Raw genomic sequence first — 12,384 nt, 5'->3', positions numbered from 1 at the left:
CAGCAGGAAAAAGAGAGCTTCTCTTCCCTTAATAATTCAGATAAAGTCCTGGCCCTGACTGACCTTGCCCGCACCCAGGTCATGTGTCCACCCCTGAACCAATCTCTGTGGTAAGGTCTGGGTCATATGTCCAAGCCTATAGCTGAGGTCAGGGTCATCCTCACCCAAATCACAGGACTGAGAGTGGGGAAGAGACAAAGAAAATGCTACTGTCACAGGAAGAAAGGGGACAGGCTGTTAGGCAGGAAGAAACAGCAAATGTTTGCCATAAAGACAGTGGAATAGTAAAGCCCTTTAAAAAGAATAAAGTAAATCAGTATTTGTTGATTTGGAGCAATCTCCAAGCTAAGTTAGAAGGAAGCAAGATGCAGAAAAGCAGCAGAGTGTGTGTCCATCTGTGGCCACCAAAAGATGCGTATGTGTTCATGTACGTGTGTGTGCTTGTACAGGCATGAAGATTTTTGCGAGAATATGCAAGAAACAGTTCACGGGTATTTATCTCTGTACAGCGGAACTGGGGGGCATGGGACTTTTTTTGTTTTCTGTCCTGAATTTTTAGCTGAATACGTGTACATTTTCATTAAATATCAACTTACCAGGCCCCACCTTTAAGTCGTATTCAGAGCACCTGTGTTAGAATTGTTACCTCACAGAAACTGGGGAAGATCACTGGGTCCATGGAATCTGTGGCCTGGCTGAGATTTTGACTGAGGGGCAGTGGGTCTGGGATAGCAAGGCCCCAGGGCCCTGGGCCAGGAGCTGGGCAAAGCAGAGCCACCGGTCATATTTTCTATGTCAGGGGTAGTGGCTGGGGAGCCCTTCAGAGGGAAAGGGGAGCTTGGGACTCAGCTCTGAGAGCTCACGGCTGGGCACTGTCTTCCGTTTTCAGAAACAAAGAGAAAACTAGCATCTGGGTGGGCCTGGATTTGGGGTCCAAAGCATCTTTGGAAGGATCTCAGAGCAGCTACAAGTCCCCTCTTTGGCACCCTGGCCCCAAAGGTGCCCCCAGAAGTGCTTGATTTTACCTTGGCCGTGAACCCACTTACCATTATTTATATAAGGTGATTACCGTTTACATCTCGATATCGTGTAGCAGAAACATTCTGCAAATTGCTAAAACGTCAAATCAACTCCGCGGTATCATTTCTAAGTGCAGGGACAGCGTCTGCCCCTGTGTGTTAAGACTTCATCACGTGCTGCTCAGGTGGCTGGGCCATCTGCTTGCAACCTTCCAAAATTAGGAGCCCAGGAGACCCCCAGACTCATGACCCAGGAACTGCCAGCCACCTTCACAGACACCCCACTTCCCCAACCTGAAAATCAAGCCAAGAGAGATCAAAAACTCTTCCTTCAACAAATTCTTTAAGAATTATTGAGCATCAGGGCTTCCCTGATGGCGCAGTGGTTGGGAGTCCGCCTGCCAATGCAGGGGACACGGGTTCGTGCCCCAGTCCGGGAGGATCCCGCATGCCGCGGAGCGGCTGGGCCCGTGAGCCATGGCCGCTGGGCCTGCACGTCCGGAGCCTGTGCTCCGCAACGGGAGAGGCCACAGCGGTGAGAGGCCCGCGTACAGCAAAAAAAAAAAAAAAAAGAATTATTGAGCATCAGATACACACTGGGCACATTGCTAGGTTCTGGGAATACAGAGGCCAAGGACACACCCAGTCCCGGCCCTCGGAGCTCGCCTGGTGAGCACACTGGCTACCAGCTCTGAGAGTGAGAGGGCAACTGTGCTCAGCATTTCCTGATGGAAGCAACCTCTGCAGGCAAGAAAAACTGTTCCTGGCCAAAAGATTGACTTCACAATGAGAATGATGTCAGGCATTAGGCCTCTCCCTGGAGGGTAACAGGAACCTGCAAGTGACCCACAAAACTTGCACCAAATCTTTGTTGTATTCACCAAATCTGACTTTGTACTTTTTTTCTAAAATGACAAAAATAAATTTTTAAAATTATAAACTTAATACATAAGCTGTTTTCAGGCAAACAATAAATAAATTTTTAAACTTTCACTTGAGTTTGGTATACTGCATGTGCTTCTAAGTACTTTTTAATATATATAAAATAAATATTTATGATTATTTTTTACAAAAGTTAATACATTCTGCAACTTGCTTCTTATGTCACTTCATATAGCTCTCTTGCATTCTTTTTTAACACTTACATAGAATTCCACAGTTTGGAGATACCATAATTATTATTACTTCATTATTCTCCTAGGGATGGACATTTAAATTGTTTCTAATTTTTTAATAGCACAGGCAATGCTGCAATGAATATTCTAGCATATTTACTTTTGTGCCCTTGTACAAGTGTTTCTTATTTTTTTTTTTTTGGCTGTGTTGGGTCTTCCTTGCTGCGCGCAGGCTTTCTCTAGTTGCAGCGAGCGGGGGCTACTCTTCGTTGCGGTGCGTGGGCTTCTCATTGCGGTGGCTTCTCTTGTTGCGGAGCACGGGCTCTAGGCATGCGGGCTTCAGTAGTTGTGGCATGCAGGCTCAGTAGTTGCAGCTCGCGGGCTTTAGAGCACGGGCTCAGTAGTTGTGGCGCACAGGCTTAGTTGCTCCGCAGCGTGTGGGATCTTCCCCGACCAGGGCTCGAACCCATGTCCCCTGCATTGGCAGGCAGATTCTTAACCCCTGTGCTACCAGGGAAGTCCCTGTACAAGTATTTCTATGGAATAAGTTTCCAGAAGTGGAATTACTGGGTCAGAAGTTCTCTGAAATGGTTCAGCTTGAGTTTGAGGTGAAAATACTGTGTAAGTAAACATTCTGCAGAGCAGAGAGTTATTAAATAATGCACAAGATGAATTATTCAGTGATATTTAAAGTGTGCCCAAGGGTATGCTTTGTGCCTTTGGGCTGCCTTGTCAGAAATGTTCCAGTTTCCTCGTGAGGACAGGAAATCAGCAGAGCAGGATTCCTGAGCCGGGGTCTCCCTGATCCCACTGACAGGAACGTGTGAAGGGTTTTGATAGCAGCATCAGAATTATTCACGGACTGAACGCATCAGTTGATCACACAAGAGGATGGATCACACGTGCGCATGAGAAGCCCTCAGGCTCCTAAGTGCTGTTCTGAAGAGAGAACAGCATATACCCAAGAGGCGTTTGTGTGTCAGCACCTGTCCTCACACAGCACCTGATCTTCCTGCTTAGATAATAAGCTCCGGGTCAGTTTCTCACTTACTCAGAACTCACACCGTATATACTTGCTGTCTAAACCTCTTTTTTTTCTTTTGGCTGTGTTGGGTCTTCGTCGCTGCGCGGGGGCTTTCTCTAGTTGCGGCGAGCGGGGGCTACTCTTCATTGCGGCGCAAGGGGTTCTCACTGCGGTGGCTTCTCGTTGCAGAAAGCAGGCTCTAGGCTCGCGGGCTCAGTAGTCATGGCACGCGGGGCTCAGCAGTCGTGGCACATGGGCTCAGTAGTTGTGGTGCACGGGCTTAGTTGCTCCGCAGCATGTGGGATCTTCCCAGACCAGGGCTCGAACCTGTGTCCCCTCCATTGGCAGGCAGATTCTTAACCACTGCACCACCAGGGAAGTCACCAACATCTCTCTGATTGAATAACTTTCAACCTGAGAGAAGTGAGGTCCGGGACCAAGCATCATATTTAGCCCCGAGTTCCCTGAATCTTACACAGTGCCTGGCACACAAGCAGTCTTGGCAAATGCTTCTTGCAGTATGGCGCAGACTAATGTCAGCGATAGTTGGGCTGTTAATTTACTACTGGGCATGGGCAAGTCACCTCCCTGCTGTTAAGCCTCAGTTCCCCATCTCTCTGCTAGAGTTGTTTCAGGGCTGAAGTGAAACATACACATAGCCTACAGTATTGTGAATTGATGTAAAAGGTGAGGATTAGAAAGTGGCCTCCATTTGTGACTTTTCAAATATGCCCAGACATTAAGGAACATTTTGGGGTCTAAAAAGCAGGTTAGAGTTTTACAGACATTTTACAGTTCAATTAAGTAGGGATTCAAAGTGGTAAAAAAAAATATGCCCTGTTTCCTGTAATACTAAAACCGTTTTCATTTTGAGTGGGGTAAGAATACAGCCTTTGAAACTTTGTTTTTAATGTATTTATTTATTTTTGGCTGTACTGAGTCTTTGTTGCTGCGCGCGGGCTTTCTCTAGTTGCGGCGAGTAGGGGGTTACTCTTCGCTGAGGGGGGCAGGCTTCTCATTGCGGTGGCTTCTCTTGCTGCGGAGCACGGGCTCTAGGCGTGCAGGCTTCAGTAGTTGTGGCACGCGGGCTCAGTAGTTGTGGCTCACGGGCTCTAGAGCACAGGCTCAGTAGTTGTGGCACACGGGTTTAGTTGCCCCGCGGCATGTGGGATCTTCCCGGACTAGGGCTCGAACCCGTGTCCCTTGCATTGGCAGGCGGATTCTTAACCACTGCGCCACCAGGGAAGTCCCTGAAACATTTTTATGTTCCCTGGTTTGGCTTTGGAAACGACTGATGAAAGTTTCTCTGAAGCTCCGCCCCCTCCCTCATTCGGTTTGTTTATTACCCACAGGTGGCACCGATGGCCTCGCGGAGCCTCGAGCCTGAAGTCCTGGACGGGCATGTTCTAGGATGCCTGAGCCCAGCATTTTCGGCATTTTCGCAGAGCTGAGTGGATTCACACCAAGCGTGAGGTCTAATCGGGCCACAGAAAATTCGCTCTCAAGGGCCATTTCTTCTACCCTAACGGACGACGCATCGATAACTCAAACGCTTCGATTTTGGTGCCGTGATATGCGTGACTGTGGAGCAATTCCACAAGCTTCCAAGCACACTGCGGAGCTTTTATTATTATTGTGGTGGCGGTGGTGGTGGTGGTTTAAAGTGTACAGCTGTGAGCACACAGAGCCACTCTGGTTTTGTGTCTGGGTTTGCTGCTTCTGCGAGCGGGCGCCACCTTCGCGGTGGCCTTGAGCCCGGAGTCTGTGCCTCGGAGGCCCCCGCTCAGCAGGTGAGTGTTCTCTCCCCCTCTCGCAGGGCTCATGTCCGTGCCCAGAGATGCCGCTTCACCTGAAAACAGCATTTGGGGGGCAAAACAAGTCCCAACCCGGTAACGAGGAGTCACTTCGCGTCTGCGCACAGCTCCGGGAGCCCCGGGTCGCTGGGCTGGCCCCTGGGTCGTCTGCTGGGGTAGGACCCCGGGACGGGGGGAGGAATTGCCCTCTGGAGCCACACCTCCCGAGCCCCCGGGCGGACCCGAAAGTAAGCACCTTCCGTATCCGGCCTCTGCTGTCTTGATTCCCTCCAGGGACCCCGCCTCGAGAGAAAGAGGCAGCCCGGCGGTGGGCGGCTTCCAGCGGCATTTTGCTTTCCCTTTACACAGGGTCGCCATCTAGTGACAACAAGGATGTACTACCACGTTCTAACTTCGGCAGGCTAATGCTCCAAGTGTGGAACTTTCTGGTGAGTGCGGGAAAGCTCTGTGGTGGGGACTGGAGCCAGTTCCAGGCCCTGCTGGGGACGGATGAGGGGTAGACCTTCCCTGCCCTGCAACACGCGGCCTGGGGCCATCTCCGCGGGGGACGGTGGGTCTGGTGCAGTGGTCGAGTCCGACCTCGGGTGGACAGTGCTTTGTTCTTCAAAAGGGGAAGCCTGTGGCCCCCCTGAGTTCGGCTCTGAGAGCCACACTCGGCCTAGGACCTGTCTGGAGGAATTCTGGCTTAGGATACCCCACTCTCTGTCGGGACTGGGAAAGGGGTTCGGGAAGACAAGGGTGCCAGGTGGAGAGCCCAGATGGGCCTGCCTCGTGCCCTCGCTGAGCACACCTCCAGTTAGAGACTCTGAAGATGGGCGAAGGGAGAGGGCTGACCTCCCAGGTTCCTGGAACAGCCTGGCCCTGAGCTACCTCACGCCCGCCACGGCCACTTGCTCCAGAACAGACCCAAGCGGCAAGTGCGTTCTGCAACTCAGCAAACATTCAGGTGGAAAGAGACTCCAGTCTCCTCTTTTTTTTAGAGACCCCCGTATCTTTACTAGGGATTTTCTTGTAGCTGTCAACTTGACTTCATGGAGGGAAAGCACCTCACCCCACATCCCCACTCTTTCAGAGAATAGCTTCTCTCCAGAAGCACTGTGCTCCCAAAGGTGGCTGACCTCCTTCCCTCCTTGTCCTATATTGAGGGGGATGGGGAGAGGGGGAAGAGGGAAAGTTCTCAGTAGTCACCGCTCACTGAGCCCTGTGGATAGGTTGCCATGTACGTTTGTGCAAGTTGCTCACTGCACAAGGGCGCCTGGCCTGGGGGGCCACTAGGATCTGGAATTCAGCTCTTACCTGATCACAAAGCCATGCCACCTGGAGGAAGGGGTACACTTTTCAAATTTACCTGCTCTCGGTGATCCTGCCCACAGGGGCCCCCTTTTCCTAATTCTCACAGATAGGGGCCAGCTTCAGCTTTTGGGGAGTTAGGTGACGCTCCTTGGAGAAGAGGCTCCTGCATGGAGCCCCAGCCCAGGACTCCTTGGCTTCTGTGGGCCCCAACTCACCTCTCTTCCCCCACAAGTAGAAATTCCCCCCGAGGTGCTCAGTGTATTAGCTGGAGCGGCAAACCTATTCCAGTGCTGTGGTCTCCATCAAGGGGCTCTGCTGGGGAGGAACGGCAATACTACTGTTGCAGAGGTTTGGTATTTGATTATGAGATTTTCAGGCAGAAGACATGTCTTTGCACCATTCTGCTGACTCTAGCCTAGTTCCTCAAGCCAGCCTGTGAATGGCTCACCTTCATTTCTCTTGTCCCCAGAATATCTCAGATACACAGACACACCTCTATAGACAGAAAGGTCATTACACTTCCAGTGGACAGAGATTTAGGTGGGCCCAAGGGTGGGTTTATGTTTCTGCCACCTGGTCTATAAAATCTGGGTAGTTTAGCACTTTTTGATGTTCGAAATGGGACAGTGAGGCCGTTTCCTTGTTTGTTTCCTAGGGCTGCTGTAACAAAGTGTCAAAGGCCCAGGTCAGTGTGTTTGTTTCCTAGGGCTGCTGTAACAAAGTACCTTAAACAGAAATGTACTGTTTCACAGTTCTAGAGTCTAGAAGTCGAGATCAAGGCATCGCAGGTTTCCTGCTGAGGGCTGTCAGGGAGAATGTTGCCTTTCTCCTAGCTTCTGGGGGTTTGCTGGCCATCTTTGGTGTTCCTTGGCTTGTAGCCGCGTGACCCCAGTCTGCCTTCATGTTCACATGGTGTTCTCTCTGCAACCACGTCTGTGTCCAAATCCCCCCTTTTTACAGTGGGTTAGGGCTCACCCTAGTGACCTCACCTGAACTAATTACATCTGCGAGGACCTTATCTTCAAATAGTCACACTCTGAGGTACCAGGGGTTAGGAATCCAACATATGAATTTGGGAGGACACAATTCAACAGATAACATTAAGATCCCCCCGAAAGATAGCACTAAACCCCTCATCTTCTTCCCATTGCCATGGTGACAGGAGGAGGGGAGGCTGGAGGGACAGGGAAGTTCAGCTCAGAAAAGCTACAAGAAAGCTTTTCTTTCTGTGTCAGGTTGGGATCAGGAGACTGTCTGATCCCCACGTAACTGAAAAAATCTCTAAGACAGACAAGCCAGACGGTCTCATGTTTATGCATCCCCAGACCACAAAGGAGAGGGAGGTTTTGGTAGCCCAAACAGACCCTGAGCTGTCTCAGCGGCCAGAGAAACACAGGTCTGTGGGAGGCTGGCCTACTCAGCCAGAGCCGTCATGGTCCTTGCAGGAGGTTGCCCGTTAGGCTTTTGAAATTATACATTGTCTTAATCATCACTGTGAAGGTCTCCTCAAAGTTAACAATAGCTTAACTGCCTGTTTTGGTTGTTGTATTTTGCTTGCAGAAATGGCACAGTTCTGGGTCAAAATCACAGTGTCTAAACCTTGAGCACTGTGGCCAGACTGGCTCTCCTGCTGCCTGAGTCATGGTATTTAAATCTGCCACATATGACAGTCACATAATCCCACTTTGGGGCTCTGATGAGACAGGTGGAAAACAGCCTTCCAATGGCCTGTGAAAGCTTCATGGGCAAACATGCAGTGGAATCGATAAGCCAGCTGGCTAGAGCTTCAGCCAGAAGACCAGGGGTCCTTACATTGCTGTTCATGGGTGGGCTTCAGGGAACCTGTGACCCCCAACACATGTATTTTATTAGGGACAGGGTTCCCAGCATTCACTGAAGATTCAAAGGAATCTATAGATAAACCAGTTAAGAAATACTGCCCTAAAAACTCCCATCCCCCCCACATCTTTATGGTAAATGAGTAAAGTCAACTTTCTTCTAAAGCACAGAAGCTCATCATGAAATTTGGAATTGTTAATGATGGGAGCAAGACCTTTAAACTTGACAATGGTTATCTCCCAGTCTGGACCCTGAAGTTCCTGTCAAGGTTATGCATGTGGATCTTTAATTGGGAATGTGCAGCCTAGGTTCTGTGGTCACAGAATGGCATATAATGTGGCTCCCTGTGGCCTGGGCTCTCTGATGGGTCCCCAGTAATAGAAGTGTCTGTTCCTTTATGGAGAAGGGTGAACCTTGATGGAGTCCGTGAACTGGGTCCCAAGATTGTTAGGGATGTAAGACCCTTCCCCCAGAAGTGTGCCTCCCTAGAGGGTTTTTGTTCACATCAACCAGAACTGAGCGGCAGACAACTTCTCCTCGACCAAAGGATTCACGATGTTTGTATTTAAGACAGAAGCTGGTCCAGTGCCCTCTCTCTCTCTCTCTGTCTTTCCATCTCTCTCTCTCTCTATTTGTCCAACCCGTCTCCACCACTCTACCCTCTGATAATTAAATAGATGACAGATCGATATTAGATACATGTATATCCATGGTACACGGTAGGAAAAGTTCTCAGCCTGAATTATTATAACAGGGACAGGCAGATATCAACTTTTTTTCCTCTGATAATTAAATAGATGACAGATCGATATTAGATACATGTATATCCATGGTACACGGTAGGAAAAGTTCTCAGTCTGAATTATTATAACAGGGACAGGCAGATATCAACTTTTTTTAAAATTAATTTATTTTATTTATTTTTGGCTTCGTTGGGTCTTTGTTGCTGCGCACTGGCTTTCTCTAGTTGCGGTGAGCTTCTCTTGTTGCAGAGCACAGGCTCTAGGCGCAAGGGCTTCAGTAGTCGTGGCACGTGGGCTCAGTAGTTGTCGCTCGCGGGCTCCAGAGCTCAGGCTCAGTAGTTGTGGCGCACGGGCTCAGTTGCTCTGCAGCACGTGGGGTCTTCCCAGACCAGGGCTTGAACCCGTGTCCCCTGCACTGGCAGGTGGATTCTTAACCACCGTGCCACCAGGGAAGCCCGATATCAACTTTTACAGAAATAAAAGAAGAAATTTTAGCAAACTGTTTAAACTCTTTTCTTAAATAGATTTCCTTCGCAGCCAGAGATCTTCAGTAGCTTCCGCATCCGACATCAGGTCTTCACCAACTGATGAATTTGGCTTTTATTTTGGGGAAGGAAGCCTCCTTTTCTCTACTTGCTTGCATTTTTGCTTTAACGTCTTCTAGCAAGCTGGGGTGTTTCGATGCACACGGACAGCACCTGGGAACATCTCCGCCTCACTCTGTGCTGTGACCACCTCTATCCGGCCATCCCTCTCCTTGTACTTGACAGGCTGGCAATCATGTTTCACTCATTACCGTGCAGGACCGGGTAGGGTGTGCGCAGATATGCTCGCTGTTTGGAGAGCGTCTGCATGACATCACCAAGAGTGAGCCCTAATGAAATCCCCCTCCCCCACCCAGGCTTCTGCACGGGTGTTAGTGACAGTGTGTCACGCTGCCGTGTGCTCCTGGTCTCCCTTAAAGGCTGGGGTCTTTACCAGTGTTACTAACCTGGGCCAAGGAAGAGCCTCACAAATCCCATTTCTGTGACCATGAGGTGTGCTAGCATCAGGCTGGCAGGGAAGAGGCAAGGCCAGGACTTGGAGGCAGCATGTGGAGAATCCCTGGATTCTCCCTCTTGAGGAGGGTGGGAGTCCCTGGGAAGTCTCAGTGTTTGTGTGAGACCCCTCCTCTTTCTCACATGGAAAGTCCTTGAGTGTCTGGAACCCTTCCAATATCTGAGACAGGTCTCAGGAAGCAGGCCCACCTGTGGCTGAAGGTGGCTGAAGGGGCTCAGGGGAGGCAGGTGAGAGGGAGCCATCACAGAGCTCAGAACTGAGATGGACCAGGGCCTAGGAGGGCAGGTGACTCCATGCCTCCGACAGGCGACCCCACGCCTCTGAGAAGCAGAGGTAGCCAGGTCAGTTCAATCCCGATAGAGCCAAGTCCAGGGCCCGAAAGACAGTCAGGGGATCCCTAATGGGCTGTGGGGTTGCTGAGACCTTTCGTCTGACCTTTTGTCCTGAGCGACCTTGGGCTGCCTGCTGGCTCCAGTACCACCATCTAGCCTAGCATCTAGCCTAGCATCTAGCCCAGCATTCCCACCTGCCCGGGAAGACCAGGCTCTTTGTCCTCACTGAGGTCTGTACTGCCAGGCCTACAGACGGTAGTTGGGGTCTTACAGGGAGACCCCACATCTTCCTCTGTGATCAGTCACCCACTGGGGCCTGGGCACAGGGTCTAGCAGAGGGTCTCTTGACCAGGGTGTGCATTCAACAGCACAGGCCGTGAGCTGCTTAGCCCCGGGGGCCCCTCCTCTGGACTCTGCCGTGAGCAGGTTGGGCGTCTCTGGAGTTGAGCATATCATCACCTCTGCTCCTGACATAAAGAGACAAAGCTGATGTGTACGAATAGTCTGATGCGAAGTTAGCTGTCTCACTCTCCTATAGACTCATTACCAAAAAAGAGAGGTATTTTCTGCTTCTTGCTCTTCAGAGGGCGGTTGGACTTGTTGTCCTGGAAATTGAGGTGCTCCTACCCCCAGGAGAGAGTTGAGTGCTTTCGTTTGTAAAAGCCTAGACTCATAAAATAATCATAACACAGGAGGTTTAGGATAGAGGAAGACTCCAAGGACTGAGTCCAAAAACAGCCCAAGGATGGAGGAGACTGGGTGGGGACAGGTGTTCCCACAGTGCCAGAGACCTGCCCTGGAGGGACAGGGAGGGGGCAGGACCTCAGCCGGGGGAGGGCATGAGTGGATGCATGTGGAGGCTGGCTGGCCAGGGAGGAGGGAGTCTGTAACACAAAGGCTGGATTTGTCGGGGTTCTTTAGAGAAACAGAACCAACAAGGATATGTTTGTATATATATTTCATATGTTTATATTTCCTATTTGTATAATTAGGAGCTGACTCACCCCCTTATAGAGGCCGAGCAATCTCATGGTCTGTAGTTAGCAGGCTGGAGACTCACTAGAGCTGATGGTGTCATTCCAGTCTGAAAGCAGGAGACCCAGGTCCCAGCTGCCTGCACCCACATGTGAAGGGTGGGGTTAAGCCTGGTAAAGACCAGCACCTGGAGGCTACATCTGTCTCAGGCAGAAGCAGCAGCACAGTCAGGACCCAAAACCCAAGAATGGGCCTCCTCTTTCAAGGCACCAATAAATCCTGGGGTCCTTGTTTAATCTGCTTGCGAGAGGGAGCCCTGGAAATTGACTCATAGTGAAGTTCTCATGCATCTTCATAAGTGACAGCTTGAATTGGATATAGTATGACTTAGGAAAATAAAGAAAGGTGACATTTCTTGCCCTTGAATGTTGAAAAGCACATTACTACCCATTCTGAATCTTTAGGAGCCCTGTCCATCACAACAGTGATGCAGAAATAAGAAAGGAAGTTGATAGGATTCAACTAACAAGTCGTTAATCTCTGCAGCTATTACCTAAGGTGAGGGGTTGAATTTTTTTTAATTAATTTATTATTATTATTATTATTTTTTTTTTTGGCTGTGCCAGGTCTTAGTTGCAGCACGCAGGGTCTTCGTTACGGCACAAGGATCTTTAGTTGCAGCATGCAGACTAATTAGTTGTGGGATGCGGACTCTTAGTTGTGGCATGCATGCGGGATCTAGTTCCCTGACCAGGGATCGAACCCGGGCCCCTACATTGGGAGCGTGGAGTCTTACCCACTGGACCACCAGGGAAGCCCTGAGGGGTTGAATTTTATAGAATGTGAGACAGAGGTCAAGGATGGTAAGGATTCTGGGTATCAGTTCCCATGTGGGAGGGTATTCCCACACAACCGATCAATTCTCAGACACCAGCTGGTTATTCTACAATTTAGCTCAATTCTGACACTGTCTACCTGGAGATAGTCAGATCCCACAGATTAAGGACTGAGTCCCACCAGACTGCCACCACTTCAGGTGTCAATTGAAAGTCCAGGTTGTCACCTGTACTTATAACCAACTGGCTATACAGCAGAGGTTCCCATGACCCCATCCTTGTGTTGGATTAATTTGTTAGAGCGGCTCACAGGACTCCAGATACCAGTTTACTTA

This window comes from Lipotes vexillifer, unplaced genomic scaffold, assembly GCF_000442215.2.
Source record: "Lipotes vexillifer unplaced genomic scaffold, Lipotes_vexillifer_v1.1 scaffold71, whole genome shotgun sequence".
Taxonomy (NCBI): domain Eukaryota; kingdom Metazoa; phylum Chordata; class Mammalia; order Artiodactyla; family Lipotidae; genus Lipotes; species Lipotes vexillifer.
This window is presented reverse-complemented; position numbering follows the sequence as displayed.